Source organism: Schistocerca nitens, chromosome 10 (genome assembly GCF_023898315.1).
Source record: "Schistocerca nitens isolate TAMUIC-IGC-003100 chromosome 10, iqSchNite1.1, whole genome shotgun sequence".
In the NCBI taxonomy this organism is placed as follows: Eukaryota; Metazoa; Arthropoda; class Insecta; order Orthoptera; family Acrididae; genus Schistocerca; species Schistocerca nitens.
This window is the reverse complement of record NC_064623.1, coordinates 62,128,414-62,145,909: the sequence shown is the minus strand read 5'-3', so window position 1 is coordinate 62,145,909 and position 17,496 is coordinate 62,128,414. Positions and strand designations below refer to the sequence as shown.

The following is a 17,496-nucleotide window of genomic DNA, read 5'->3' as shown; positions in this document are numbered from 1 at the left end:
GAGTGCCTAACATTGAATAAGAAAGGCGAATGAAGAGAACTAGAAAAAAGAGAGAGAACAATATTAAGAAAAATTCTAGGTCCTGAGAAAAACAAGGAAAATAGGTGGATTAAAAGGAGAAATGAAGACCTATACAAAAATACAGAAAAGATCACAGATACAATGAGGAAGAGACGGCTAAAATTTTATGGACATTTAAAAGAATGGAAGAAACACGGATTACAAAGAAAATTTTTAATTACGTTAGTAAGCTGAAAAAACTGTAGGATGGATAGAAGCAGTAAAGAAAGACGCCAACAAAATAGGTGTTACAGAAATAGGTGTTACAGAAGAAATAATACGTGACAGGAATAACTTTAGGCTACTTATAGAAAACGCAAACTATGAAGAAGATGAGGCAAAACCTCGACCCAAGAGAATGTGGACAGATGAGCAGAGACGAGCAGTTGGCGAGAAAATGAAGAAGTACTGGGAAGAACGGAAGAAAAAGAAACACCATAAGTCTTAAGTTGTATGCGGTCCATAGCTGGACAAATTTATATAATGTGTGTGTAATAATCAGATCAATTGACTTTTTGTCAAGCACCAAGTTTGCTTCAAAATATGGTTTGTGTGACTTCAGTGTTGGTATGTTGCACTGTATATTTCTTACGCTGCGAGGAAGACTGTTCATGGAACCAGTTTAGTTACAACAAGAATTCATGCTTTAATTCCAGTACTGCAAGTAGTAATTATCTCTCATTACATAAGTTTCATGCCGTTTCATACTCTTTGTGTTAGCTGTTGAGCTGTCTCCCAGCACAGTTATTCCAAAATCGACCTACAGACCTAACACAGTATGGGAGCGAGAAGCTGTGACGTGTAAACATAATCGATAACGACCGATAATAGTATCGAATTCATGGTTTTCAGGACTGCTATGCTCATTGGAAAGAGGCCCGATAAATTTGCATCCATGGACCATGGACCATCGCTGAACTAGCGTTTACTGGGCGCATGAGGGATCTAAGGGATGTTGAAAGGTATGCCTGTCATGCCGGCGCCTGGGAATCAATAGCTGTCTGTCCCTGTGTAGGTACGTTTTTAAAGGGCCCAACAAAGACGCGCAGGTGGCCCCGAGAGTGTTGCTGAGTTGATGGGTCTCAGAGGGACCCTTTGCCACTCTACTCACACATGTGTCAATCACACACCCCTCTCTCCTCCCCGTCCCATGATTACAGCAAAAAGCACTCCGTCTTCAGGCCACAAGTGACCATCGGGTCCATCCGACCGCCGTGTCATCCTCAGCTGAGGATGCGGAAAGGAGGGGCGTGTGGTCAGCACACCGCTCTCCCGGACGTTATGCTGGTTTTCTGTGACCGGAGCCGCTACTATTCGGTCGAGTAGCTCCTCAATTGGCATCACGAGGCTGAGTGCACCTCGAAAAATGGCAACAGCGCATGGCAGCCCGGATGGTCACCCATCCAAGTGCCGGCCACGCCCGGCAGCGCTTAACTTCGGTGATGAAAAAGCACGAACACGCTTTGCTGCTATTTTTTTTATTTTCGCCTTAACCACTTTTTTTCTTTTTTTCTTTTTTTTACAAGGAAACCTCTTTTTTTATATAAAATGGAACTAAAAAAAACAAGTGCCACCGCCACTTTTAATCCTATAACAAAAAAATCTGGGCCACTTCAGGCGTTGGCTCCTGACTAAACCTACCCCAGAGAGCTGCCTATATACCAGGGGAAATATGGGAAATCAAGGTTAGGGCTATCCTTACAAACAAAACAAAATCTTCCTTTTTCTGAATTTTATTTTAATTTTTTTTTTGTATTTATTTATTTTTTTTATTTTTTATTTTTTATTTTTTTAATTGATCAGAGGCCTTCTGCGCCCCGCTGGTAATATGTTTTGTCACGTCTTCTCGAAATTGATGTGTTCCGTTCAATTGTTCAGAAATGTTCATTGGTTCAAACAGGAAACCTTCTTCTCTCTTGGCTTAACACATTCCAGCTGCGAGGCGGCTCGTGGAAAGCACTCCCAAGGAAGTTCGAGAAAAATTGTCTGTATTTTGGGTGACGGACAACGACATAATGACGGTCATTGAGGTATGTCCAAAAATCGAGTACAGAGTCTACAGTTTGTCCAAATAAGTAGTGAATGGCATGTCTGCGAATCCAATTCACAGCATTGGTCTTTGTCCGAGGAAAATATCCACGTTCCGGAAATAATAATGAAAGGGGAGTAATCCGATCCGGAATGTCCCGCGTTAGAAAAGCCACAATACGTCGAACCAAGTGCCAAACCTCCGCCGCCGGTCCGCAAACAAACCGATGTTCATCATTGTCTGGCACTCCACACGTGGAGCATAGAGGTGATTGGGCGAGGTGGATACGATGAAGGCGAAATTGGTTGATTTGCTTACCACTGACAGTTAGGTACCAGACAGATTGAACATTCGTGTCAAGGTAACAGGCGAACACCGCGCGCCATACATGACGCCAGTCAACCTGGGGGAACTTTTGTTCAATCGGGTTAGGCGGACGACCTAATTGGAGGACATTGTATACTGCCTTTGTCTTGAGTAAAAGCTGTCTTAGTAAGGTGAGGCGTAGATAACTGAGTTCCAGAAAGAAGTACCGTATATAATGGAACTGGGCCGGAACATCCGAGATCATCACTGGGGCTGACAGTGAGACCGGCGAGTATGCCGACAGGAGGAGACCAGTGAGGCTCGTTGGGCAACGTGTCCATACCGTCATCTGGGAGCTGACAAATAGGGCGCGAGCTCTATCCGGCACGTGAAACAGACCTATCCCACCTCGTTCACGGGGAAGAGTAAGGGTTGTATAGTTAACTTTGAACAACATCCCAGAGCTGAGGAAAGATGCCATCGCTGCCAACATGCGACGTGCCACAGTAAGCGGGAAAGGTAGAACTTGCGCTACATGGGGAACTCGGGATGCGATATATGTATTGACATATCGAGCTCGTTGGAGAATATCTAGGGATCGAAGGCGATGGTCCATAAGACCTGCTCTGATCATTAAAAGGAGGCGTCGGCAGTTGATGGTGGCTGAACGCCGGAGATCAGATGAAAAATCTATTCCCAAACAACGAATGGTATCAACGATGGTGAGAGGTGTAACGCACTCCACGGGAAGTCCCGTGCCAATGAACATAACTTGTGACTTACGTAGGTTTAAAGAGCTACCCGACGCCTCACCATAAGTCGCTACCCACGTCAAAACAGCTCGAACCTCGTCGGCATGACGTAAACAGATGACTAAATCGTCAGCATAGGCCGTGCAACAGAATCGGTAGCGATCTATGGACAACCCTACCAAACGTTGTCTTAGTCCACATAGCAAGGATTCCAAGGAAAAGGCGTACAAAATTGCCGATAGAGGGCAACCTTGACGTACAGATCGACCTATTATTATCGGTGGAGTGAGTCTGCCATTGTACATAATCCTGGATGAGGCACCCCGCAGAAGGCGCATCACTACCATGATGGCGACTGGGAAACCCATATGGTGGAGAACGGCCGTAAGGAACGAATGGTCAACCCTATCAAAAGCTTGACTAAAGTCCAAAGACGCAAGTGCCCCAGAGAGGCGTTGTGCCTGGGTAACGGCGATTATATCCCTGTAGCGGCATAAAGCCGTGCGAATGTTATTATCTCCTCCCAAAAATGCTTGGTCTGGCGACACAACATATCGGGCAACGTTTTTAAGTCGTGCTGCCAAAACGCGAGTGAAGATTTTCATATCACTGTTAAGGAGGGTGAGGGGCCGATAATCACTGATATTGTTGCCACCGTGCGGTTTATGTACAGGAATAATAATTCCTTCCATGAAAGCGTACGGCACGGGTACTTCCGGAGACATCATTTCTCGACAGATGGAGGTGAAGGTGGACTCTAACAAATCACGGAAGGTGCGATAAAATTCAAGGGGAAGACCGTCGGGTCCTGGGGAGCGATTGATGGTGCCTGCCCGGATCGCATCGCGGACTTCCTCATCAGTCACCTCCGACATCAAGTCAATCGCCGCATCTCCTGGGATACCACCGAAGTTGAGCTGTGAGACTTCCTCGATCAACTCTGGGGAATGTGGAATTGCGGCGTAGAACTGCCGGTAGTGGGCGTGAAGCACATTCCCTATTGCAGATTGGGTTACGTAGCGACGCCCTTCTTGATCCGTTAGGACGTGAATCAATTTTCGGCGTCGATTTTGTCGTTCTTGGATGATATGGTACATCGACGGATGTTCATGAGGCATGCGATCAGCAGTACGAGATCGTACTATCGCTCCTTCCAAATGCCGTCGCATGAGATTGGAGATTTGGGCCTTAGCTTGGTTCATCCTTGTATGGCGCTCAGGGGAGGCTGGCATCGTGGAGCATTCTCGTAGGACCCTGTAGTAAAAGTCCATAGTGCTCTTCCTCCAGGCGACAACATCTTTGCCATACCGGATTAAAGTTTTTCGAAGAGCAGGTTTTGCACACTGGATCCACCAGGATATGGTAGACGGATACGTGGGTCGGCGTCTATTACATGTAATCCAAGTGTCTTCTATTAGAAGTCGACAGTCAGGTGAATTAAGAAGTGCCGTGTTCAGTTTCCATAAACCACGTCCGTGCCATACTGCCTGTCTTGTGAGAACAACATCACAGAAGTAAGCCTCATGGTCTGAGAAAGCAACAGGCCAGATTTCAGCCTGTCGAGTGTGTTGAATTAGGGATCGCGAGATGTAGATGCGATCCAGTCGGCTAGAGGAGTGCGCAGTGTAGTACGTAAAGCCCAAAAGATCACCGTGAACATGTCTCCACGTGTCGACAAATTGGAGCCGCGTGACGACTGTTTCCAGAGCTGCGCATGGTGAGTGACGCGGCAATTGATCCTGAGGTCGCTGGGTGCAGTTGAAGTCTCCACCCATGACCCAGTCATCGTGTGGTCCCATAAAAAGGGGTGTGACTTCATTCGCGAAGAAGGCATTGCGTTCACGACGGTAGCTGGAGCCCGACGGCGCATAAATGGTGACGACGCGTACACCAAAGAGAGTAAGGGCCATACCTCTGCCGCTGGGGAGGTATAGGACATCTTCGGCAGGAAGACCTTCGCGTAAGATGATGGCAACACCACTACCGGTGTCCGAAGCGGGAGAAAGATTCACCGTGAAGCCATGTGGTGGTGAAAAATCGGCGACATGCACTTCGTGAAAAAGCGCAATATCTATGTCCGCATCATAAATCATATCGCGGAGCAGCGCTAGTTTGTGGGGCGCACGAATGGTCGCGAGGTTAACCGTTGCGACACGATAATGCTGGTGTTGGAGTCCCACAGGCACAGGTGGGGCTTCTTCTTCAGGAGCGAGAGGTCGTCGATCTTGCCGGTCCGCTGAAGAGGCTGCTATTGTGGAGAGTTTGCGGGCGCGGGCGCAACCGATGGGGGTGCCCCATCATCATCAGCGCCCACCCCAGTCCCTTCGATCTCCACGTCGTCTGCCCAGGAGACTGATACTGCGGTAGGGCATCGGCTGTGCACGTCATCCACGTGGAGAGGAGACGTAGTTTTCGTCTCATCGGATAGGCTCTCTTCAACGTCGACCTGTGGGGGCGACGGCGCCAGTAAGGAGGGGTGTTCGTTGCCAGTGGTCGCCTGTGGCGGGTCTTTCGCATCAGACTTTTGGTCATCAAAGAGCGGTTTGTCGTCCATCTTCGGGTCTGCATCCCTGGTATCCATCCGTAGAATGGATTCATCAGGGGGTGTACGGCTACGTTTCTTTCTCTTTCGTGTCGACCCTTGTTTTCTAACATGTCGTTCAGAGTCCGATTGCGGGTAGCTTTCGTCTGACTCTGGACCAGTCTGAAGGAAAGCAGAAGTAGGTACCACTCCCGGATCAACGTCCATCTCAGTAGCATTTTCAGTCACAGTGCTGCGATGATTCGGCAGGTTAGGATCTGGCGTCTGGGGCACATCAGAAGGAATCTCAGGAGCGGTTGCATCTACCTGATCAGACGACGTCAACGGAGCAGGAAGACTCTGTGTAGACGTGCTACCTTCCTGGGCAACCTTGGCGTATGTGAGAGGGATCTGAGTCATCACCGCTGGGGACGCTTCCTCGCCGACCGGCGTCTGGATCAGGCGGCGTCGCATGCAGGCGGATCGGACGTGGCCTTCTTGTCCACAACCCGCACATGTTCGGGGTTGGCCGTCGTACATGACAATGGCTCGCACCCCGCCAATGGTCAGGTAAGATGGAATATGTTTTTTCAGTTCAATTTTGACCTGACGCACACCATTAAGGACATGGTAGGTCGTGAAGGTTTGCCATTTTTCCTCTACGTAACCGATGACGTTACCGTATGGTTGTAACGCAGAGACAACTTCGTCCTTCGGCACTTCAAAAGGTAGTTCAAACACCCTAATCGTGCGTTGACCGTACTCTGCGAGTTCAAGTGTTACAGCTCCAACGTGACCGTCAGAGTATTTGAACTTAAGTCCATTGGCATGGCGGCGAATAACATCTTCACACACCTCGGTGTTTGTCATTTTAATATGAACGACACTACTCGTGATCGAAAAATGGATTCCGATAACGTGGTGAGGATCTAAACGAACTTCTTCACGTATGAACGTTTCAACTTCATGTGCACGAGGTCGCGCATGTTCAGCTGGGAAGGAAACTTTAAGGGTCGCACGGCGGTAAGCGCTCGACATGTTGTTCACGGTGGACGGACACAAGCCTTAAAGCTACGACGCGGAAGTAAACAAACCCTGCAGCGGAGCACTGGCCGGCGCGCGGGGCCGTCCGCACGCTGCCACGGCTGAGAGCCGACTTGCTGCTATGAGTCACATTCAAATTTCGTCGGACGGTTTTCAAGGATCCCTATTGGTTCCACCAACATACACGGTATGGGTCACGCGCAGGTAGGCTGTGACCTGTGACATCACCGTGGACCCTCTTGCCACCCTGTGCTGCATTGGAGCTTATAGGTACACGGTGCACAAATCTTTAAGTCATATGCACGTATGAACCTTATCAGGATCTTCCATGTTTAATGTGTTATTTTTGTTGTAATTATTATTATTAAGCTTTACGTTACACATTTTTTTTTTCTATGGCCGATGATTCGCTAGTGTTGAGCATCCAAAGGACGTCAAATTCTTTGACCATCTCAGAGGGCGCTGCTTTTTATTTCTTGGGGAAGAGGCTCACAGGGGCATAGAGCACATATACCTACAGTATGGAGCAACCCCTATAATATTATTTTATAGACTTTAACTATATTAACAGGTTTTAGTTTCCTATTCTGGAAAGGTATGTTACAACTTTCTCATTTTCTCCGTTTTTGTCTTCTCTCAGTTCACTTACTACCTTCGCTTTTTTTTTTCTCTTGTTGATAGGTTTCATCGTGAATAAAGTGCATGTCTTTACGAAACACATGACAGCAAAGTACTGACATAAGACAGAACTGTATAATTTTTTTTTTTTTTTTTTTGTGTCATCAGCCTTCTGAGTGGTTTGATGCGGTCCGCCGCGAATTCCTCTCCTGTGCCAACCTCTTGATCTCAGAGTAGCACTTGCAACCTACTTCTTCAATTATTCGCTGGATGTATTCCAATCTCTGTCTGGCGTGAGGTCGGTCGCTTGACGGCGCGTTCGGCGCGGCCCTGCCCGTTGCCGGCTCGCCGTAAGGCACGGAGGCTCGCACTGGGGCGTATCGCTTCCAGTCGGGCGTGCCGCGGCAGTCCTCACAGGGGAAGTGATGCGTCTCTCATAGCCTCTCCTTCCCAAGTGGCTCTTTCCGGCTTCCCGTGGTGCCAGATGTTAAGCTCGGCATTCTGCCTTGCGACAAAAGGGAGAGCTGCGACCCAACCCGATGCGAAAGCGAAGGGTGCGTGCACAGGGGGAGCTGTGTCGAGGGACCGAACACCAGTGCCTTTGTGTTCGCAGGGCACAGACCAGCAGGTGCTCTGCATGCCGGCGATCTCGTTTGTCGGCGAGGGATCGCGGCGCGAGTAGGCAAGGGTGCTTCGGCGCACCCCTGGGTAACCGTGGCGTGTTCTGCCAAACCCAGGAGGTGGTGACATCGCCTGGGCCAGGTTAGATGGGTCCAGACCGCCGAACGACTGGGTGACCGACCCACCACCTGAGTAGGTGTGTGTCCTTGGCCGTCAGGTGGAAGCTCGGGCAAGTAGGCGGCGAAGGGCGAGGGGCGCATCTGCCTCTCCGGAGTGCGGGGTGCAGTTGCCGACGAGCGTCGCGTGAAATCGTCGATGACGGGGTCACCGAGGGGGACCAGTGCACTGGCGACGGTGCGCTGAACCCGGCAGTTCGGAAGTGCCCTTGACCTAGGGGCGAGGTCGGTGGGCGAGCTGCGAAAGTCCCCCCCCCCCACCCCCATGCCAGAGAAGCCGTTCCGGGGTAAGAGACGGGCTCCCACCTCCTTTTTATCACTCGTACAAAATGGTGACACCAGAAACGAGTGATACAAGTGCGATTATTTCGAGAGCTTCTCTTGCGCCTGACCCCTCTCCACAGGACGAGGTGGGACAGGCAGAGGAGGATTACACAGTAATGAAGAGGCACGCTAAAATTACGCTGCTCCTGGGGCAAAGCATAAAAAATGGAAAAATAAGCCAGGCAGCAATCTCGCAAATAAAAAATAAATTAGCTGCATGGGCAATTGCTCACGCAAATGTCGAAGGACGTGTAGAGGAGCTAGAGAAAGAGAATACCCGATTGAGACAACAACAACAGAGCAAGACCTGGGCGGCTGTGCCTGCACAAGCCCCCATTAAACAGAGCAACACGAAAGAGACCATAGACAGGGTGACTAAGAAACAAGAGACGGCGGTCTTTCTCAGGACCTTGCCTGGACAAAATACAAGCGTCAAAAGAATCCAGGAACTCCTAACCATCACGATTGACTCTGCAAAAGACAAAATAAAGATTAAGCGAGTCAAACCAAGCCGAAACTCGGTGATTGTAGAAGTAGCGTATGAGGAGGACAAAAACAAGCTGCTTGAGAACCCGAAATGAAACGCAGTTGTAAAGTGTGAACCATCAAAAAAGAGGAACCCCTTAGTCATACTGTACGATGTTCCTACAGTAATGACAAACGAGGAACTATGTGAAGCAATTAGAAAGCAAAACTTTGAGAGCATGAATGAAAATGATTTTAAAAACAGCTTCAAATTGAGATTTAAGACGGGTCCTGGGGACCATGATGTCGTACATCATATTGCCGAGGTCTCCGCAACAATGTGGAAGCTAATTACAGCTATGGGCAGACTATACGAGGGATTCCACGCAACAAACACCAGAGACCACATTGTGGTACCTCGTTGTCACAATTGCGGCGACTTGGACCACATTCTGAGGCACTGCACCAGGGGGTCGGCCCGCTCCAAGTGTGGTGATAGTGGTCACACCCGAAAAGATTGCAAGGCCACAGGCGTCTGCATCCCCTGCAAGAGTCGTGGCAAAAAGTCTTGTGGAGCCACAGGACGGAACTGCCCTACGTACAGGATGCTCGAACAAAGACTAATATCACGAATTGATTATGGTTGAAAACGGCATACCAAGCAGGATGCCAAAGCATAAATCCCCGAGCAAAAGGAGGAGGGATGCTATGAGAGCAAGCAGATTCAGGAAATTCCTTAAGTCGCTTTCCAGCGCTGACGCACCAACAGTCGACAAATCAATACAAACAGAGTCCCCCACTGGGGACATTGGCATTCAAACTGAGCTCCCTCCAGTGGTCAGAGCACCCTCCTCCCAATGCCGGGACACGCTGCCGACTAAAGATCCAGAACGGCAAGAGCATCCTGTGGTAGCGATAGATAAAGCTGCAAAACCTCTTCAAGAAAACAAGACAACAAGCTCCACCGCCAGCTCCGTCACACAACACAGCCCGGTGGTCAGGTTGCCACCTGTAGATCCGGTGAGGGTGCACCCGAATCTCGAGTACACCGTGCAACTAGCCAGGCTGGGGCAGCCGACTACCCTGACCACTGCCTTACGACATGTGGTCCGAGTAGGACATGAGAACGGACGGAGGGTAACCTTCTCGGTGATGGAGGCTGTGGACAAAATACAATTAAAGTCAGTGAACCTCCCCACTGACTTCGGAGCACTGCGCGACCTACTCAAAAAGGTTTCTGAAAGACGAGGAGAAAAATTTGACCTGGATGAAATCTACCATCAATCAGTGATGGCAAACGGACGACTAGCATATGATTGGAAAAAAACCTGGCCACATGATCACATACACACCTACTTTCCATGACGACCAAAATAACAATAGGACAACTCAATACTCACAACAGTCGACTAGTAATGCAGGAGCTCCGTAAGGGAGTGGTGGAAAAGAGACTGGACATACTCTGTTTACAGGAGCCGTACTCTCTGGCTGGAAAAGTTGCGTTCACTGCCGCAACATGGCAAACCGTCAGCAGTGCGGATACCACCAGAGCGGCCATCCTGGTAACAAACACCGCACTGCGCGTAACACCTGTGTCACAGTACTCCAATAGTCACTGCAACGTCGTGGAGATACAATCTCCTGCTGGAATTGTAATTACCATTAACACGTACTTCCAGTACGGAGACAGAATCGAACAGCACATAGGCCATCTAGTGAGTGTGGCCACGGCGTTGCGGGGACGCAAAATCATCGTAACTGCTGACATAAACGCCAAATCCCCTCTATTGGGAACGCCTAGCCAGAGAGTGCGACATTCCTCCATTACCAGAAGGGGACGCACGACAGGACTTTAACGTGGACGACAGAGCCGAGGGGCTGGTACGCGCAATAACAAGGGCGATTAAGGCGGCCGTACCAACCAGGAGGAGGGCCGTGGCGGCCACACCGGCACCATGGTCAGCCGAGCTACAAGAACTGCGTCAGTCTGTCAGAAGACTGAGGAATCACTACCAGCGCAGTGTCGTCTGGTGGGAAAAGCAAAGATGGCTGCAGTTATACCGGGAGGCAAAAGATAACTTCCAAAAAGAGCTACAGAAGACCAGAATAAAAAGTTGGGAAACTTTTGTAACCAACCAGCTGGCCCTCGACCCTTGGGGTGTACCATATAGATTGGTGAGGGAGAAGGTCCGCTCCCCAACGATGATATCAACGATCAGGCACGGGGACGGGATGACGGAATCCTGGCAGGAAACTGCCGAGGTCCTCCTCCGGTCCCTGTTGCCTGACGATGACAGGAATGACAACACTGAAGAGCAGCGTCAATTACGGAATGAAGACCTTATTAGGTATGAAAATGATGAAGCGGTCCTCCCCTTCTTTGAGGAAGAGGTTGCCGCTCTCATTAAGTCTCTAAAGAAAGGAAAAGCCCCCGGGCCAGACCGCATTGTGGCGGAGGTGGTGCAGTTCTTAGCCCCATAGCTAGATGCGCCGCTCACACATCTCTTCAACGAATGCCTCAGGCAGGGCAGATTTCCAAAAATATGGAAAGCCGCAAATGTGGTGATCATTAAGAAGGGCCCTGAGAAGGACCCTGCTGAGGCCAAATCCTACAGGCCCATCTGTCTGCTGGATGGCTTTGGCAAACTTCTCGAAAAATTATTAGCTGACAGACTGACTGCACACTGCATGCTGCATGGGATGAGCAACAGGCAATTCGGTTTCAGGCCAGGGCGATCGGCATCTGATGCAATCGCCTTGGCGGCCGAGGTCTGCGGCTCAGTCCCGTGTAAGTATATTGTTGGCATCATGGTGGATATCAGTGGCGCCTTTGACAACCTGTGGTGGCCTTCGCTTTTCTCCTGCCTTCGGGAGAAAGAGTGCCCAGGGCTACTATATGGCTGTCTGAGGAGCTATTGTGAGGATCGGGAGGTATGGCTATCATCCCCTAGCGGGAAGGTCGGGAAAACTATCACCAAGGGTTGCTCCCAGGGCTCTGTGTTGGGTCCCCTTTTCTGGGACCTCCACATGGAGCCTCTTCTGGACAGCCTGCAACAGAGCAAAGAGGTGCTAGAGGTGATAGCCTACGCTGATGACCTCCTCCTGCTGGTCGGCGGCCGAAGTCGCGAGGACATAGAACCGAAAATAGAGAGAGTAATAGACAAACTACAACTATGGTGCCGCAACACCAAGATGACTATTTCACCAACCAAGTCGACTTATCTAGTACTCAAAGGACAGCTAATGAGAAATCCGACCGTGAGAATTGACGGTACGCCGGTTCTTCGGAGACGAGAAACGCGATACTTGGGAATCATCATCGATGAAAGGTGGAACTTTGCAAGGCACATTGAAACCGTAACCCAGAAAGCATTACAACTACTAAATAACCTGATTTCCATCGGACATAGATTTCACCTTCCGCCTCATCTAATTAATCTTTATCATAATAGTATACTGACGTCAATAGTGGGTTACGGCTCGGGAGTCTGGGCTCACAGGCTGACGAGGGTGGTGCCCGCCGTGACGGTGAGAAGAGTACAAAGGAACATGCTACTAAGGTCCGTGGGAGCATACAGAACATCTCCGGGAGGAGCCCTGTTAATCATAATGGGGCTCTGTCCCCTGTATATAAAGATAAGGGAACAGGCCGCATGGTACTGGACCAGCAAAGATAATATCACAAAAGTGGAGGAAATTATGGGGGCACCAGTTAGGGAAAAAGGGGAGTTAAGGGGAAGGGGTGAAGATCTATGGCAGGAGTTATGGGAGTCAGATGAAGCTGGTAGAAGAACCTGTCAGTTCCTACCAGATGTTAAGGAATAAATGAAAATGAAATATTTCGAGCCATCTCGGGGACTGTTCCACTTTCTCACTGGTCATGGCCCCTATCCGACTTATCTATGTCGGTTTGGGGAAAGGGCTACGCACGCTTGTGACTGTGGCGCATCGGAGGGCACTCCTGACCATGTGGTTTACGAGTGCCCCCTTTTCGATGATGTAGCAGACACACTAAGACGACAACTACCAAGTACAGACACTTGTGACCTACTAAGACAAGAGGAGACCTTTCAGAGACGCCAACGAGGTATCACAAAAAGTGTTAACAACTTTTCTGAGAGACCTTCGTGACTAGATAACTAGAAATCACCGATTGCGACCACCACCCCAGTCCCGTACCGCCTGTTCGTGGATAGGTCGACTTACAGTTGGAATCCGCCACGTGCAGGACTAGTGGGACTGGGATGATCCTCATCACGAACTGAGACAACGCACCAACTATGACGTAGAATAGGTGGTAGATTCAGTTAAATAGAATAGGATAGTAAGTTAGGAACCTGCAGCGATAAATAACTTCTTGCCTGCCCTGTGCCAGGGGCATGCTCATAGGGATTAGCTCTATGGGCTAGGCACACAAGTAGGTAACACTGGCACAACTGTAACGCTGCAGGCAGTCAATACTAACTGTTCGTAGATACTAGAAATTATGCTAACACTAGTAAAATTAGAAGTAGTCTGCCTAATAATAAATATAGTACTGTCTGTAGTCAAGTAGAATGTAGAAGCTGCTATTGTAACACTAAGAAATATAGGACCCACTAATCATTAAGGTGGTGGGTCATTTTGTATCATTATTATTGTTATGAAAATAAATAATTTTTTTAAGAAACAAAAAAAATCTCTGTCTTCCTCTACAGCTTTTGCCCTCTGCAGCTCCCTCTAGTACCATGGAAGTCATTCCCTGATGTCTTAACAGATGTTCTCGAACCGTGTATACTTCCATCTTTCCACGGCTCGTTTCCTGAGCGTCGTGTGGAGCCAATATCTTTGGTAATCGACGGTGATTGGGCGCGATCGGGCTCTAGCATCTCGTTGCTGTCTTTTATTGCTTCGTTTCTATTTCGTTTTTCCGCGGTTGTTCAGGGTTGGTCTTTTATGGAGCTCTTTCGTTGAACTCCCGCCCGTAGTGTACCCACTATCGATTGCGAGTTCTGTCTTTGGTGTACTTAGAAACCGTAGGTTGGTAACACGACCGATCCACGTGTTTACTGCAGCAGACTCCTTGGCCTGTACTATTTATAGGCGAGCGCGGTCAAGCTGGAGGAGGTCCTCTGTTATGCCAGTCCTGCCTGGATATCTGTCCCCCCCCCCCCCCAAATTCTATAGGTCCCTCCAGATCCTTGAGCGTCATGCACTCCGCCTCGCCTTCCGTATACACCTCCCGTCCCCCACACGGATCCTCTATGATCTCATTCCTTTCCCCCATCTGCTCCTACTCCTCGAACATATCCGCATCCTCTACACCTCCCGCCGTCTTGAACCCCCTCACCCCCTGGTTGCTCCTCTCCTCTCCCATCCCCGCCCCCTGCCACGTCTTCACCGTTGTGTCCCCCCTACCCTCCATCTCAACACCCTGCATCTCCTTTCCCAAGGTGGCTTCCATCAACTCCCCCTCCCGGATGATGCCCTCTCTCCCTCCATTTATCCCTCCTATCAACTCTGATCCTCACTCCCCCTCCTTTCCTCTGTCCTTTCCCTGGGTTCCCTCTTCCCCTCTTCCGTCCTGTTTTCTCCCCACTAAACCTCTCCCTACCTTCCTTCTCCCCCCCCCCCCTGAGTCCTTTTGTATTCCCCTCCTCTGCCTACCCCACTCCCTGTCGCGTCTGCCCAGCGCCCCCCACCCCTCTTATGGGTCCTCATCCTCCATCAGCTCCTTTCCCGGCTCCCACCCCCCTTTTTTTATTTTCCCATCATCAGTTTCCCCCCACCTGTTCTCGGCTGTGGTATGTCACATTTGCCAACTTTTTAGTGCAGTGTTCCAGTGACTGTTCAGTGTTGTTCGTCTTTCTTGTGTTGCGAACAGAAACCATGATGTCGCTGGGTGTGAATTTTATGTCTTTTGCGAACGGAAACCAGACTGTCGCCGTGTCTTTTTAATTGTCTGTCTATTGTTTTACCTGTCTGCTTTGTATGTATTTTCTTCGCGTCATCATCCCTCTGTTCTTTGTTTTAAGTTCCACGGTTTCTTTTCGCCATGTTACTCTTTAAGTCTCAGATTTTATCGCCTGTTTTTATTATTTCTTCTCTTCATCATTCTAACAAAGTCTGTAGGCTGAAGAGCGGCATACTAAGCTGCTGCCAGCCCGCCCCCTTCGGGGGGAATTGAATTTCAATAAAGGAAAAAAATATAAAAAAAAAAGCTGGAGGAGGCTGTCGCGCAGTGGCCTTCGTGTCAGCTCTGGTGACGTCGACATCCTGCCTTCTGCGTACGGGTGTTGTTATCGAACCCGCACTTCTATCCGTGGAGGAACACCGGCCGGATTGGGCCCCTCTGTCCGCTCTTCACTGGTTGTCCGCGGGAGGCGGATGGCAGTCTAATCATCGCATGCGTCGACGAAGGCAAACAAACAGTAACCATCATGGGGCAGTGGAGCCGCCGTTCGGCGAGGGTTTGAGTCCGGGAGCAGTTCGGCTGGGTCGGTGTCTGCCGGGACGACTGGGGACGGCTCAGAATTGTGCACAGCAGTCCCGGACAAACGACGAAGTGCGCCGAGGGAAAAGAGAAAAGAAGTTAAGTGTGAATGTTTCAAGTTGATCGTCCATTGGGATTGAGTTCATCCAGGATCGTCTTTCCCGCCTTGTGGCCACCGCTGTGGCAATCCTCTGTTCTGTTCACTGGTGCAATTCTGACAGTGCAGATTCCTCCACGCATCGTTGCTAACCGGTGTAGTGGTGTATTTTGGTAGTTATTTGTGTACGTTTACACTTCTATGTTTTGGTAGTTCATCCTCCCGCTTTGTGGTTGCAGTATTTCGGGTGGGGAGTTGGCTCAAATGGCTCTGAGCACTATGGGACTTAACATCTGTGGTCATCAGTCCCCTAGAACGTAGAACTACTTAAACCTAACTAACCTAAGGGATCACACACATCCATGCCCGAGGCGGGATTCGAACCTGCGACCGTAGCGGTCACGCGGTTCCAGACTGAAGCGCCTAAAACCGCACGGCCACACCGGCCGGCGGTGGGGAGTTAGTCCTTGTCTCCCAAGATCTAGTGGTGTCTTATTAAGGTTAATTCTAGTTCAGTCTAGTGTTCTGTTAATCCCTGGGTATATGTGTCCGCCATACTATTTGCGCTGTATTTATTCTAAGTGAGTGGCACTGACAGTTGGGGGTTCGTGTCCTGTCACGGAGCTGATAAGGGGTAACATTGGTTTCGGCTTGTCAGTTGGAGGGTGTTGCCTTAGAGGTTTTTTAACATTGGCATGTCAGCGTTGTCTAGCGCTACCGGGACCTAAAGAAGAACATTGTGCTGATTAGGGAATGTTGTTAAATGTTCTTGTTTTCATTTCGATATCTGTATTTGTGAAGGCAACCGCATGAAGTAAGATCTGTTCTGAAACTATGCTGGATCTTGCGCTCTTGTGATTTTTGGTTTTGTTTTGATGCCGACTATTTGGGTGTGAGGAATATGGAACTGTGTTGTTAATGTTTGGCTTGAACAGTGGATACGCGGCTAGTTTAGTACGTGTGTAGTGGCATGGCATCCTCGTGAAGGCTTGCCCGCTAGATTGCTATTGCGTCTCCTCAAAGTGTAATTTCCACTTTACTAAAACCCCTCTTGTTAAAAGGGAGGAAGGAAAAAAAAACTTTCGAAATACCTTCTATTTGCATTAACTATCTTACCTGTCGCTTAAGTAAATATCTGCTCAGTGATTAAGCTAATGGGAGCACCTATCCCAAAAGCAACTAGCGCACTTCTGTTATGGTGGCCCTCGTGCCTATTTTGGTCCGAAAGATTGTATAAACAGGCTTACATACTCCGTATCGAACTTCTGATGTTTTTGAGTGATTGTGGATTATTGGCTCTGAGCACTATGGGACTCAATTTCTGAGGTCATTAGTCCCATTGTGGATTATTAAAATAGATTATAGTGCAAACGTTTGTACTTTATCAACCGTGTTTATAAGTTATTAATGTGATTGGCGCCGGCCGCGGTGGTCTCGCGGTTCTAGGCGCGCAGTCCGGAACCGTGCGACTGCTACGGTCGCAGGTTCGAATCCTGCCTCGGGCATGGATGTGTGTGATGTCCTTAGGTTAGTTAGGTTTAAGTAGTTGTAAGTTCTAGGGGACTGATAACCACAGCAGTTGAGTCCCATAGTGCTCAGAGCCATTTGAACCATTTGAATGTGATTGGCTGGAATGTAATACGAAAGTTTTAGGACCATAGGTTGTCCAGGTAGAAATTTTGAAGCCATGCTGTGTTGTGAATTCATGTATTTATGTTTTATATTGCAATGAGAATTTAAATGTGGTAAACCCACGCTTTGTGATTAATAATTAAAGATTTAAGAGTGCGTTCACTTAGCGCTTACTTACGTGTTGTGTTATTATTATTTTTAAAAATTATAATAGCCGTTTTAATTTCTTAAATTAAAGCCTTTCCAATTCGAAAGTGGTGGCCCTCCCATTTTGGGCAATTGTAAGCATCGAAGCAGGATTTACGTAGTTGGTGTTATGTACTGTATGTTATGAATAAATTATTTATGTGTTAAATCACGTCTGGTATGTCAGTTCCTT

The 17,496-nt window shown here is 48.9% G+C and overlaps 1 protein-coding gene across 1 annotated transcript in view; it reads right to left on the bottom strand.

Annotated features, from left to right (window-relative positions):
* Positions 1–17,496, bottom strand: part of LOC126209867 (luciferin sulfotransferase-like) — a 108,469-nt gene that overhangs the window by 33,954 nt on the left and 57,019 nt on the right. The gene's annotated exons all lie outside the window — the stretch shown is intronic.